At 37.0% G+C, this 14,889-nt stretch overlaps 1 non-coding gene across 1 annotated transcript; it reads left to right on the forward strand.

Annotated features, from left to right (window-relative positions):
- Positions 1-2,586: 2,586 nt before the first annotated feature.
- On the forward strand, positions 2,587-2,692 carry LOC145565820 (small nucleolar RNA R71). Its single transcript, XR_014095191.1, has one exon. It is a non-coding gene; the product is annotated as a small nucleolar RNA R71 (small nucleolar RNA).
- The last annotated feature ends 12,197 nt before the right edge of the window (positions 2,693-14,889 follow it).

Genomic DNA, 14,889 nt, shown 5'->3' on the forward strand with positions numbered 1-14,889 from the left:
AAATCCCGAATAACCATCAAGAAAACAATAGAACTTGTGCCTTGTTAGTCTTTCAAGCATTTGATCAATAAAAGGAAGGGGGAAATGATCTTTCTTTGTAGATGTGTTTAGACGTCTATAGTCTATACACATCCTCCATCCCGTGACCGTCCTTGTCGGAATGAGCTCACCTTTCTCCTTCTCAACGACGGTCATACCTCCCTTCTTTGGGACAACGTGAACGGGAGAGACCCACCTAGAACTAGAAATGGGGAATATGATTCCCGCATCCAAAAGTTTGGTGATCTCCTTCTTCACTACCTCTCCCATTTGAGGGTGTAGCTTTCGTTGCCTCTCAATAGAAGGTAAAGCACCCTCCTCAAGAGTTATGTGATGTGTACATAAAGCGGGGCTTATACCTTTGAGGTCCTCAATGGTATAACCCAAAGCACTTCGGTGCTTCTTCAAAACACCACACAACTTTTGAGCTTGATGCTCACTCAAAGAAGAGCTAACAATCACAGGAAAAGTGGAGTTGGGTCCCAAAAATTCATACCTAAGGTGTGATGGAAGATGTTTGAGCTCAACCATTGGAACACTTTTACCTTCCTTCGATGTTGCCACTTGCAACACTTCTTGGCTAGAAATTCTCAAACACATTTGCTCTTCAACATTCTCAAAGCTTCCATTGAGCACATCTTCATACAAAGCCATCTCCTTGCTAGGAGTACCTATCTTTTCCTTATTCAACAAAACATTCTTAAGAGCATCGTTAGAATTGAGCAATTGCTCATGCATAGAAGACACAACATGATCGAGAGAATCAATCAACATATAATTTTCTAAAGAAGAACTTGGATACTTTATGCTATCATTCAAGTAAAATTCTATCACCTCATCCCCTACTTTGAGTGAAATTTTAGCACTTTTCACATCTATCAAAGCACCCGAAGTAGAAAGGAATGGTCTTCCTAGAATGATAGGAATATTAGCATCTTCATCCATCTCAAGCACCACAAAATCTACCAGAATAACAAATTTCCCAACCCTCAAAGGAACATCCTCTACCTTACCCTTAGGAAATTTCCTAGAAAAATTTTCGGGGTCTTTTAGTTTAGGTGGCATCTTGTTCATTATGATAGCACTACAATTCTCGGTCAAGTTCACCGTCTCTACACCATCACAAGTCCTCCTACCCCTCAAAATGTCTTTGAGGAATTTTGCGTAGTTGGGAATTTGGGTGACAACTTCGGTAAATGGTAGAGAAAGGTGAAGTTGCTTAAGCATGTTAATGAATCTTCCAAATTGTTCATCTAACTTGTGTCTCATGAATTTATGTGGATAAGGAAGCTTGGGTTTCACAATCTCTTTCTCCACTCTCACCTCATTAGGCTTCTCAATCTCAACCTCACTCAAAGATGCACCATCTCTCTCATCTTTAACTAAAACCCCTTTTGTGCCCTCTTTGGTCTCACTCTTCCTAGGCAAACTCTCCTCAAGAATCTTACCACTCCTTGTGACAATAGCATTAACCGGTCTCTTAGGATCTAGGCCTTGGGAAGGTAAAGAAGAAGGACTAGCATGGTCTTTCAAAGCATTAGCAAGTTAAGAAATTTGGTTTTCATCATTTCATTAAATTTCTTATCACTTACGGTCATGTAAGTGTTCAACAACTTTGTTTGATTTTCAATGATTTCTTCCAAATTTTTTCTATGTGAAGAAGAAGAGGATTGAACATAGGAATTATCATTTTGGGCCTTTGGAGCAAATCCGGGTGGAGGACCTCTTTGAGCATTGTTTTGAAGGTTGCCTCTACCTTGATTGTTCCAATTACCCCTATTTTGATTTTGACCATAACCTTGATTATGGTTACCACTACCTTAATTATGATTCCCATAACCTTGGTTTTGATTACCATAATTTTGGTTTTGATTTTGGCTACTATAACCTTGATTGTTATAGTTACCTCGAGAACCTTGGTTCCCTTGGTTCCTATAATCACCACCTTGGTTATAGTTGTCAAAATTGCCATGATTGTTGTAATTCCTATTCCATTGACCTCTTTGATTCTCAAACCTAGAATCATGTTTATTTGACACATAGTTCACATGCTCATTCACATTTCCATCTTGATCATCACAAACATCCATACATGGATGAGGACAACTAGAAACATCATGATCATACGACACACAATCATCACAAAACAAGCATCCACTAGGCATGTTATTAGAAGAAGGAGGGGGTTGAGAATTAGAAGAGATACCTCTCCCCTTAGATTGGGAGGGAAGACTTGAAACTTGGTAGGTAGCACTTTCCAACTTTTCCTTGATAGCGGACATCTCCTTCTCCAAGTTTGTCATTTGTGAGGATAGATTGTTTATTGCATTTAGATGATCAACCGAGTACACCGAAGAGCTACTCTTGCTAGTTGACTCTCTTTCTTCATCTTGCCAATCTCTATAATACCTCACTACGTCTTTAATTATGTCCACCACTTCCTCTTCCGTTTTGTTCATGATAGGACCTCCGGCTCCTCCACCTAAACATGATTTTCCTTGTGGGCTAAGGCCTCCATAGAAAATTTGAATGATTTGATAGGTTGGAATTCCGTGGTGAGGACATTCTCTTTGATACTCTTTATATCTCTCCCATGCTTCATAGAGGCTCTCACTTGGCCTTTGCTTGAAACCTTGAATCAAAGCTCTAGCCTCCGCTGTTTTCTTTTGAGGATAGAAACGGGATAGAAATTCCTTGGTAACCTCATCCCATGTCCTTAGAGAATTCGGCTTAACCTCCTTGTCTAGCCATTTCAAAGCACGCCCTATGAGAGAAAAGGGAAAGAGCTTGAGGCGGATGAATTCTTGGGAAATTCCGTTCACCTTGATAGTATTGCAATATTTTCGAACTCCTTGAGATGGTTTAGTGGGCTTTCATGCTTGGCCCAACTAAATTGTCGCCTCTCTATCAAATTGATCATTGCCGTCTTATTTCAAAATCATTTGCCGGTGTTGTAGGTGGAGCAATCCCACTCTCAAATCTATATGCACCGGGAATCCCCAATTCTTTCAATGCCACTCTCAGATTTTCTCCCATTCTTGCTTGTTCTTCTTGTTGTGGTTCTTCTTCACTTGAAATGCTAGGGCTCAAAGATCGTCTAGTACCCCTCAACCTTGCAATAGTTCTCTTAATTTCCGGATCAAATGGCACTAAACAATGACCACGTTCTCTATGCATAAAATCTCAAAAGAAATGGTTAGTAGCACGGCTACAAATGTAGCCTAAAAGAAAATCTTTTTGTATTTTCAATTAAAGGTGGAATAGACTCAACAACTATAACAAAGCACCAATATCATTCCCCGGCAACGGCGCCAATTTTGACAAGAGGAAAATGTAGGTCGTTATCTACCTCTCCTAGAGCCAAACTTAATTTGTAAACACTCGACCAACCCTAATACAAGTATATGGTAAGTCAAGGGTCGAACCCAAAGGAATGAGTAGGAAGATGCTATAGCCTATGTCAAGATAATTCGAAGAATATAAATGGTTGTGGTTGGTAACTAAGATGTCAAAAAGCTAGACAAATTGAGGAATTCAATATGCTAAACACTAGGGATATAGGTTCCACATGCAAGCTCAATGATTATGCTAATTTATAGATCACTCAATCGATTCAACATTACAAGGGACAAACAATAGTTGCAATAAAAGGAATCAAAAAGCTATCTCCTATACGCCAAGCTAGGGTTCACTATGAATGGCTAACAAGGAAATTCACAATCAAATTGAATCAATTAAAGCAATTCTCAAATCAAGGGTTCATGTCATTGAAATTTGTAATGCAATCTAGATTAATATTATAGGTTGATCACTCCTAGTTTAATTAATCACATGCACAACTATGTCAACCAATTTAATTGCAACAATCCAATCAATTTAGTATCATCAACTTGGAAAAATCATCAATCAAGCATGCTTCCCCTTCTCCCTAGCAACTAATCTACTCACTAAACATGGTGAAATTAAGGAACAAAACAAATTCAATCAAATTCATATTCATTTAAAGCTTAATCAAAAGAAAATCAATCAATCAACAAATTCTAGAGCAAGGAATGTAATCTCAATCAAAATTCAAGAAACTAGAAAGAATTGCATTAAAAGTAAATCAAAGGAAAGAAATCTTACAAACTTCCATTGAATTAAAGAAAGAATTTCAAGATCAAATTGAAATCTAAGATCAAATTCAAGTACAAACAAGTAAATCTTAAGCTTCTCTCTCTACTATTTCTGGAAAATTATTTCTCAAGTACAAAAGTTAAGTCGTCATAAAAAAGAAAGTCAAAAGCTATAAATAGGAAAATCGAGCGAAGGGGGCCACACAGGGCCGTGCGCACGCACAGACCAACTGCGCGCGCACAGCTGGGTCTGCGCGCACGCACCCCTGTGTGGTGCACGAGGCCTTGGCTCCTTCGCTTGCTTGATCAAACTCCGCGCTCCCGAGCATCCCCATAAGCAGTGCACTTGAGATGATGCCTGCGAACAAGGCAGTCCCAAAATGAGCAAATTGACTTGATTATTCACCTACAAAACACAAATAAAACAAAGAGAGAAAGCATAACATAGTAAAACTAAAACTAAAACTATGAATTATCAACTAAAAATATGAAAAACTCGTAAAACCTAATCGAGAACTAAAGTGAATTATAAAAATGAAAAATCAAATAAAACTAAGAGAATTATATGAAAATGATGAAAGAAGATAAAGAAAATGAACCTAAATCTTATTCTTTTGAGCGCCATAAACGACGCTCATCATATGCCTGGATGTTATCCAACCAGGTAGAGGTTCGGTCAAGTACTCCAAGTGTCTGAGGTGTATCACATGAGGCGGATGTTGCCCACTTAGATAGAGCATCTGCCTGGTTGTTTTTGGATTGAGGCACTTGACTTAGATTGAATTCTTCAAGTGTTTGGGCCTCAGCTTTGACCGCCTGCAAATATTTGATCATAGCCGGATGGGTGGCCTCATAGTCACCATGGTATTGGCTAACGATCAACTATAATTTAGAGCAGGCGTCTATCTTACTTGCCCTTGCCGCCTTGCACATGCGGATGTCGGCTAGTAGGGCTTCATATTTTGTCTCATTATTTGAGGCCTGAAACATGAACTGTAGTGCATGCTCGTACTTATCTCCCTTAAAAGACTGATGTATAACACCTGCACCACAACCGTTCATAGTGGAGCTCCCTTCCACATACACTTTCCAAACCTGATCAGTGTTGTCCAGCGCAGCCGGTCTTGTCATTTCGATAATGAAGTCGGCGAATCCCTGACCCTTTATTGCCTTCCTTGGTTCGTAAGTGATTTTCAGAACTTTTAATTAGCCCATTTGAGCATTCGGCCTGATGATTCCAGGGTTGTCATTGGCCGCTTGATCGGTTGATTAGTGTAGATCACAACCGGATGTGCCAAGAAATAGGGTTTCAACTTCTTGACAGCCATATAGAGGGCGAGGACAAATTTTTCAACCATGGGGTACCGAAGATTTGCGTTTCAGAGAACGTGGCTAATGAAATAGACCGAGAGCTGGGTGCTGTCTCATTTGATGGCATGATCTGAGACAGCCAGGTACGTGTAGAGCTTCTCTTTGGGCAGAGGGCTGACTAGCCTTGGTAAAGAGTGCAAATGTTTCTTTAATCTTTGGATGGCTACCTCAGCATCATCCCCCCATTCAAACATAGCCTTCTTCCTGCCTGCTTGGAAGAAGTAAAGGCACTTGTCACCTGACCAGCTGAGGAATCTCCCCAAGGCCGCTAGACAACCTGTTAAATTCTATACTTCCTTGACAATGCGGGGTGACTGCATGTCAATGACCGCCTGTATTTTTTCAGGGTTGGCCTCTATCCCCCTCTAGTCAATCAAGAATCCGACAAACTTCCCAGACTCAACACCAAAGACACACTTCTTGGGATTGAGCATGACCTTGTGCCACCTGAGTGTGGCGAATGTTTCTCAGAGGTCAGCAAGGTGATCCGCCTGTTGCTTGGATTTGATAATCATGTCATAGATGTACACCTCTACATTCCTTCCGATCTGATTAATGAATACTGTATTGATCATTTGGTTGGAAAGTAGCAAGCGCATTTTTCAAGCCAAACGGCATCATAGTGTAACAGAATAACCCCTGATCAGTGACGAATGCCGTCTTTTCTTGATCTTTTTCCACAGGGGAATCTGATGAAAGCCTGAGTAGGCGTCCATAAAGCTCTTCAGGGCATGTCGGGCTGTAGAATCGACCAGGCTGTCAATCTTTGGGTGGTCATCAGCCGGCTGGGGACGGAGGTCGTCTGACCGTTAGTACGGATTCGGAGTAAAACAATGGAACTCTAGGGTGTGTCCTACCCTAGGGTTTGATGGCCTAGGGATTTGGGCTGCGCCGTTTTGCGACTACCTTGGTAATTGGGCCTTGAAGGCCGCTAATTCTTGAGGGGATATCTTCTTGACACGTGTCTGCCCCTGAGAGGTCCATTTGGAGGCCTTCTTAGGTGATACGTGGAAAGCTCACATTGTGCCACGTGGCAGGGTAGAAATACCAAAATCATATTCAATGAAATTTTTGTATCAAATGAAAGACAAACACATTCAAACAAAGCTTTTTGAATCAAACAAAAGTCAAAAGCGTTCAACAAAGCTAATTGAATCAAATGAAATTCATACACATTCAAACAAAGCATTTTCAATCAAACGAAAGTCAAATGCATTCAACAAAGCTAATTGAATCAAATGAAAAACAAACACATTCAAACAAAGCTTTTTGAAACTAACGAAAGCTTAATGTATTAACAAAGCTAATTGAATCAAATGAAAGACAAACACATTCAAACAAAGCTTTTTGATTCAAATTAAAGTGAAACACATTCTAACAAAGCTTTTTGAATCAAACGTAAGTCCAATGTATTCAACAAAGCTTATTGTATCAAATGAAAGTCAAACAGATTCAAACAAAGCTTTTTCAATCAAATGAAAGTCAAACACATTCAAACAAAGCTTTTTAAATCAAATGAAAGTCAAACACATTCAAACAAAACTTTTTCACTCAAACGAAAATTAAATGCAATCAACAAAGCTAATTGAATCAAATGAAAGTCTAATACATTCAAAGAAAGCTTTTTGAATTAAATGAAAGTCAAAGACATTTAAACAAAGCTTTTTAAATCAAATGAAAGTTAAATGCATTCAACAAAATTTTTAAATCAAATGAAAGTCAAACACATTCAAACAAACCTTTTTGAATCTAACAAAAGTCAAATGTATTCAAAAAAGCTAATTGAATCAAATGAAAATCTAACACATTCATACGAAAGCTTTTTGAATCAAATGAAAGTAAAACAAATTCAAACAAAGCTTTTTGAATGAAACGAATGTCAAATGCATTCAACAAAGCTGATTGAATCAAATGAAAATCAAACACATTCAAACAAAGCTTTTTAAATCAAACGAAAGTCAAATGCATTGAACAAGGCTCAATGAATCAAATGAAAGTCAAACACATTCAAACAAAGCTTTTTAAATCAAACGTAAGTCAAATCTATTCGAGAAAGCTAATTGTATCAAATGAAAATCTGACGTATTTAAACAAAGCTTTTTGAATCAAATGAAAGTAAAAAACATTCAAACAAAGCTTTTTTAATCAAAGGAAAGTCAAACATATTCAAACAAAACTTTTTCAATCAAACGAAAATCAAATGCATTAAACAAAGCTAATTGAATCAAATGAAAGTCTAACAAATTGAAAAAAAGCTTTTTGAATCAAATAAAAGACAAAGACATTCAAACAACACTTTTTATATAAAACGTAAGTCAATAGCATTCAACGAGTCTAATTGAATCAAATGAAAGTCAAACGCATTCAAACAAAGCTTTTTGAATCAAACAATAGTCAAATGTATTCAACAAAGCTAATTGTATCAGATGAAAGTCTGAAACATTCAAACGAAGCTTTTTGATTCAAATGACAGTGAAAAAATTCAAACAAAGCTTTTTGAATGAAACGAATGTCTAATGGATTCAACAAAGCTAATTGAATCAAATGAAAATCAAACACATTCAAACAAAGCTTTTTAAATCAAACGAAAGTCAAATGCATTCAACAAGGCTAATTGAATCAAATGAAAGTCAAACACATTCAAACAAAGCTTTTTGAATCAAACGTAAGTCAAATGTATTCAACAAAGCTAATTGTATAAAATGAAAATCCGACGTATTTAAACGAAACTTTTTGAATCTAATTAAAGTAAAAACATTCAAACAAAGCTTTTTTAATCAAATGAAAGTTAAACATATTCAAACAAAACTTTTTCACTCAAACGAAAATCAAATGCATTCAACAAAACTAATTGAATAAAATGAAAGGCTAATACAATCAAAGAAAGCTTTTTGAATTAAATGAAAGTCAAAGACATTTAAACAAAGCTTTTTAAATCAAACATAAGTTAAATGCATTCAACAAAATTTTTGAATCAAATGAAAGTCAAACACATTCAAACAAACCTTTTTGAATCTAACAAAAGTCAAATGTATTAAAAAAAGCTAACTGAATCAAATGAAAATCTAACACATTCATACGAAAGCTTTTTGAATCAAATGAAAGTGAAAGAAATTCAAACAAAGCTTTTTGAATGAAACGAATGTCAAATGCATTCAACAAAGCTAATTGAATCAAATGAAAATCAAACACATTCAAACAAAGCTTAGCTTTTTAAATCAAACTAAAGTCAAATGCATTGAACAAGGCTCAATGAATCAAATGAAAGTCAAACACATTCAAACAAAGCTTTTTAAATCAAACGTAAGTCAAATCTATTCGAGAAAGCTAATTGTATCAAATGAAAATCTGACGTATTTAAACAAAGCTTTTTGAATCAAATGAAAGTAAAAAATATTCAAACAAAGCTTTTTTAATCAAAGGAAAGTCAAACATATTCAAACAAAACTTTTTCAATCAAACGAAAATCAAATGCATTAAACAAAGCTAATTGAATCAAATGAAAGTCTAACAAATTGAAAAAAAGCTTTTTGAATCAAATAAAAGACAAAGACATTCAAACAACACTTTTTATATAAAACGTAAGTCAATAGCATTCAACGAATCTAATTGAATCAAATGAAAGTCAAACGCATTCAAACAAAGCTTTTTGAATCAAACAATAGTCAAATGTATTCAACAAAGCTAATTGTATCAGATGAAAGTCTGAAACATTCAAACGAAGCTTTTTGATTCAAATGACAGTGAAAAAATTCAAACAAAGCTTTTTGAATGAAACGAATGTCTAATGGATTCAACAAAGCTAATTGAATCAAATGAAAATCAAACACATTCAAACAAAGCTTTTTAAATCAAACGAAAGTCAAATGCATTCAACAAGGCTAATTGAATCAAATGAAAGTCAAACACATTCAAACAAAGCTTTTTGAATCAAACGTAAGTCAAATGTATTCAACAAAGCTAATTGTATAAAATGAAAATCCGACGTATTTAAACGAAACTTTTTAAATCTAATTAAAGTAAAAACATTTAAACAAAGCGTTTTTAATCAAATGGAAGTTAAACATATTCAAACAAAACTTTTTCACTCAAACGAAAATCAAATGCATTCAACAAAACTAATTGAATAAAATGAAAGTCTAATACAATCAAAGAAAGCTTTTTGAATTAAATGAAAGTCAAAGACATTTAAACAAAGCTTTTTAAATTAAACATAAGTTAAATGCATTCAACAAAATTTTTGAATCAAATGAAAGTCAAACACATTCAAACAAACCTTTTTGAATCTAACAAAAGTCAAATGTATTAAAAAAAACTAATTGAATCAAATGAAAATCTAACACATTCATACGAAAGCTTTTTGAATCAAATGAAAGTGAAAGAAATTCAAACAAAGCTTTTTGAATGAAACGAATGTCAAATGCATTCAACAAAGCTAATTGAATCAAATGAAAATCAAACACATTCAAACAAAGCTTTTTAAATCAAACTAAAGTCAAATGCATTGAACAAGGCTCAATGAATCAAATGAAAATTAAACACATTCAAACAAAGCTTTTTAAATCAAACGTCAGTCAAATGTATTCAAGAAAGCTAATTGTATCAAATGAAAATCTTACGTATTTAAACAAAGTTTTTTGAATCAAATGAAAGTAAAAAACATTCAAACAAAGATTTTTTAATCAAATGAAAGTCAAACATATTCAAACAAAACTTTTTCAATCAAACGAAAATCAAATGCATTAAACAAAGCTAATTGAATCAAATGAAAGTCAAACAAATTGAAAAAAAGCATTTTGAATCAAATTAAAGATAAACACATTCAAACAAAGCTTTTTATATAAAACGTAAGTCAAAAGCATTCAACGAATCTAATTGAATCAAATGAAAGTCAAACACATTCAAACAAAGCTTTTTGAATCAAACAATAGTCAAATGTATTCAACAAAGCTAATTGTATCAGATGCAAGTCTAAAACATTCTAACGAAGCTTTTTGAATCAAATGAAAGTGAAAAAATTCAAACAAAGCTTTTTGAATGAAACGAATGTCAAATGCATTCAACAAAGCTAATTGAATCAAATGAAAATCAAACACATTCAAACAAAGCTTTTTTAATCAAAGGAAAGTCAAATGCATTCAACAAGGCTAATTGAATCAAATGAAAGTTAAACACATTCAAACAAAGCTTTTTGAATCAAACGTAAGTCAAATGTATTCAACAAAGCTAATTTTATAAAATGAAAATCCGACGTATTTAAACGAAACTTTTTGAATCATATGAAACTCAAAAACATTCAAACAAGGCTTTTTTAATCAAATGAAAGTTAAACATATTCAAACAAAACTTTTTCAATCCAATGAAAATCAAATGCATTAAACAAAGCTAATTGAATCAAATGAAAGTCAAACAAATTCAAAAAAAGCTTTTTGAATCAAATGAAAGACAAACACATTCAAAGAAAGCTTTTTATATTAAACGTAAGTCAAATGCATTCAACGAAGCTAATTGAATCAAATGAAAGTCAAACGCATTCAAACAAAGCTTTTTGAATTAAAAAAAAGTCAAATGTATTCAACAAAGCTAATTGTATCAGATGAAAGTCTGACACATTCAAACGAATCTTTTAGAATCAAATGAAAGTAAAACACATTCAAACAAAGCTTTTTGAATGAAATGAATGTCAAATGCATTCAACAAAGCGAATTGAATCAAATGAAAGTCAAACGCATTCAAATAAAGCTTTTTGATTCTAACGAAAGCCAAATGTATTCTAAAAGCTAATTAAATCAAATGAAATTCAAACACATTCAAACAAAGCTTGTTGATTCAAATAAAAGTCAAACACATTCAAACAAAGATTTTTAAATCAAATAAAAGTTAAATGCATTAAAAAAACTAATTGAATCAAATGAAAGTAAAACACATTCAAGCAAAGCTAATTGAATTAAATGAAAGTCAAACACATTCTAACAAAGCTTTTTAAATCAAATGAAAGTCAAACGTATTCCAACAAAGTACTTTGAATCGAATGAAAGTGAAATGCATTCAACAAAGCTAATTGATTTAAATGAAAGTTGAACACATTCAAAGAAAGCTTTTTAAATCAAACAAAAGTCATTGTATTAAGTTATGCCCCTGAGATGTTCATTAGGAGGCCTTCTTAGGTGACACAAGGGAAGCTGACATTGTGCCATGTCGCGGGTTAGAAATACCCCAATCATTTGCCCCTCACAGGGGTCACATGGCGCCTGTGACAGGTGTCAATAAATTATTGGTTGGATATTTTACTGTTTACCATGGGTAGAATCTAGGGTTTTTACCCTTGACTTTTCGCCCTATCTATAAATAGGGGTTGATCCCTCCTTCGCATTCATATGTTTGCGTGAAATTCAGAGAGAATCTTTTGAATCTTTGACTTTGAGAACTTTGTCTTCTTCTGTGAAAGCATCCGACGCTTGGCCACCAGTCTGCCTGTAAGCAGCTAACCAGATCTTCTTTTTTAATCTTTGTTTCATTTCTTTTTTCAAAAATGGTTTCCCAAACGCACCTAGCACGGCCTAGGTTGGCGATCAGGCGATCACTGGGGATGGCTGAATCTAGAACTAGGAGTGCCGAATGCTCATTCGAGGACTCCCATTTGAGAACTTCTCCAAATCCGACCGTGTCTATGGATGTGCAGGACACCATGGCCAGTATGAAGCAAACCAGTAGGACGTATAGGACGGATGGTACCTGGTACCATGCAAAAAGTTCGACCGCATATTCAGAGGGCTTCATTAGGGCTCCTGTTTTCGATGATTATGAACATCCACCTAGTGCTACTAGCACCCCAAGGTCCTCAATTTTGGAGGAGTCGGATGATCAACAGCAAACTCGCGGGCCGGCTGTTTCGGTGCCAGATGATGAAATAGGGGAGGACTTTACTGGTTCTATCCAGCAGGCCCCCAACCTGGACGATAATTCTAATGATGATTCGCATCATCATCTTCTGACAGCTCTTCTATTGACTCGGAGGAGGCGCGCTCGAAATTGGATTCTGTAAGAGAATCCCACTCAGTTGATAGGGGCGAAGGATGGACAGAGCCTTCTGCTTCGCGCCGGCTGGAACGTGCACCTTATTATTTGCATGTTCCTAAAGGCGTGCGGGAGAAGATGGCGGAGGATTTTGGGAAGTTCATTTCTAATTATGTCATGGGACATGGGTTTATTCTCTCTGTGCCTGACGCTGTGGACACAGTCGCCTGGCCAGAGAAGGCCAGTTACGATAACCAATGCTTTGACTGTTTTGAGGCAGCCATTCAAGAAGTCTTCACTTCCCTCTCCATCCGGCCGTGGAGAGAATTCTAAATGGATACCAACTGGGTATCTGACAACTAGCCCCTAACTCTTGGGTCAACATCATGGGCTACGTTGCCGCCTGTGAAATTCTTGAGGTGGATCCCAGCTTTGAGGAATTCGCCCACATGCATTACCTAAGCAAGGCTCCCCAATCAAGTGGAGCCAGATGGTTCACCCTTAGTAGCCATAAGGGTTACATGATGGCAGTGGGGAAGGAGTCCAAATAGAAGGACTAGAGGAAGAAATTCTACATAGTCTCCTCCCCTGACCGCCTACGCAACAAGAAATACAACCGGTGGAACCGGAATCCTCTTCTTCTTGTTGGGAAGAAAGCCCTGCCACCTATCTTAAGACAGGCGCATGAGCAAATATTGAACCGCGGCCTGTTTACAATAGATGTTAGGACCAATGAAAGGACGGGGTAGAAGGAGGTCGTCCCCCAAAGCTACATTCGTCGTCATGAGTGGCTATATGACGGGACGTACTTGGCCGCCTGCGATCTTAGTTTAAAGAGGCCGAGAAGTAGTAGGCCGTTTGGTTTTATATTACTTTGCATGAACTTTATTTTAAATTAGTTTATAACTCTTGTCTTTCTTGTGCAGATAAAGCGATGGAAAAACTCTCGGCATCAAAGAAGGCGGCTGCGCAATCTGCAGTTGATTATTGTTCGTCGATTCAGGGCAAACAGGCTAATGAGGAGTAGCTGTCAAGCGGGGCTCCCAAGGTAAGGAACTTTCCTTCTTATCTTGAGTTGAGATTTCTTGATGTTGGATGCATACTAACTAGCGTATTCTATACAAGGCAGATCGTCTTTGGCCTCTCCCTCCAAACAGCCGGACCCAAAGTTTTAAAAGAAGTCGGGTGGTGATGTAGGCGTTTCTAGCAAGTCTAGAAAGCACATTGCCCATAAGACTAAGAAGGCTTATGACGGCCCCACCCCCCATAGGACACCCTTAAAGCCGGATTCTCAAAGGGTATCGAAGAGTGGCAAGCCACTTGAAGCTAATGTCGGCTCAACAGAAGGTGAAAACAAGGCCGCCAAGGAGGAGGAGGCGGAAGGTATAATCATTATAACCTTATACCTTAGGCTGTTGAGTAAAGTAAACAGGCGCCTAGTACCTCAAATGGCACCAGAACTTTTGTCTAACTTATTTACAATGTGTTTTGTTATGCAGAGATCCCTTAGAGGTCGATTGTCCTTTAGATGGCCAAGAAAATGCTGAGGGCGCTTGATCATGAGGACAAGGCGTTTATGAGAGGAGTTGGCACCTTTAACCTCGACGCCATCTTGGCGCTTCTCTGTGAGGTAAGATACTTGTGATTTTATTTGTGATATTTCATCTTGAGTGATGTATATGGTCACTTGATAGTGACCATTCTCAACGTTGGCCGAATGCAGGCTATGCTGCATGTAAATAGGCTTAAAAAGCAAATTAACGATAAGTCCAAAGAGGTAACGGCTGCTAAAGCTCAAGCCGCCTCCTCATTAGACACTGCTCAGTTTGAGATTGCCCAAAATGAACTACTGACACTTGATATGATGTATTCCCAGGTGACTGTAAATCTGCAGGTCAAACAGGACTTCGATGCAGAAAGGGGGTGGATACCTAAGCTCCAAAATGAAGTCAAGGCCCTCAAGGCTAAGATGGGGCCCCTCGAGGAGGCGGACAAGAAGGAAGACCGCCTGCAGGGTCAGGTTGATAAACTTAAGGGCCGGCTGTAGAACCAAGAGACCCAACTCAAGTCTAAATACACGTCCTTGGTCGAGGAAGAGAAAAAGGCCTTAGTCAAACAAATGATGGAGGACTATGACTTCATCATGCGGATGGCTGTGGAATCGTTGCAGCCGGACTCTGACTACCAAACTTGGAAGGCTAAGTTTGACGTAGCCAATTATGAGTTTAATGCCCGGCTTATGAAGCAGGTGAAGGAGGAGGCGGCCAGAGACATTAATGCATCCGACTCTTTGGACGAGTCGTCCTCGGGGGATGATGAGGATCAGGAGGAGGATAGAGACGACGAT

This window comes from Chenopodium album, chromosome 10 (assembly GCF_948465745.1).
Source record: "Chenopodium album chromosome 10, dcCheAlbu1.1, whole genome shotgun sequence".
Classification (NCBI taxonomy): Eukaryota; Viridiplantae; Streptophyta; class Magnoliopsida; order Caryophyllales; family Amaranthaceae; genus Chenopodium; species Chenopodium album.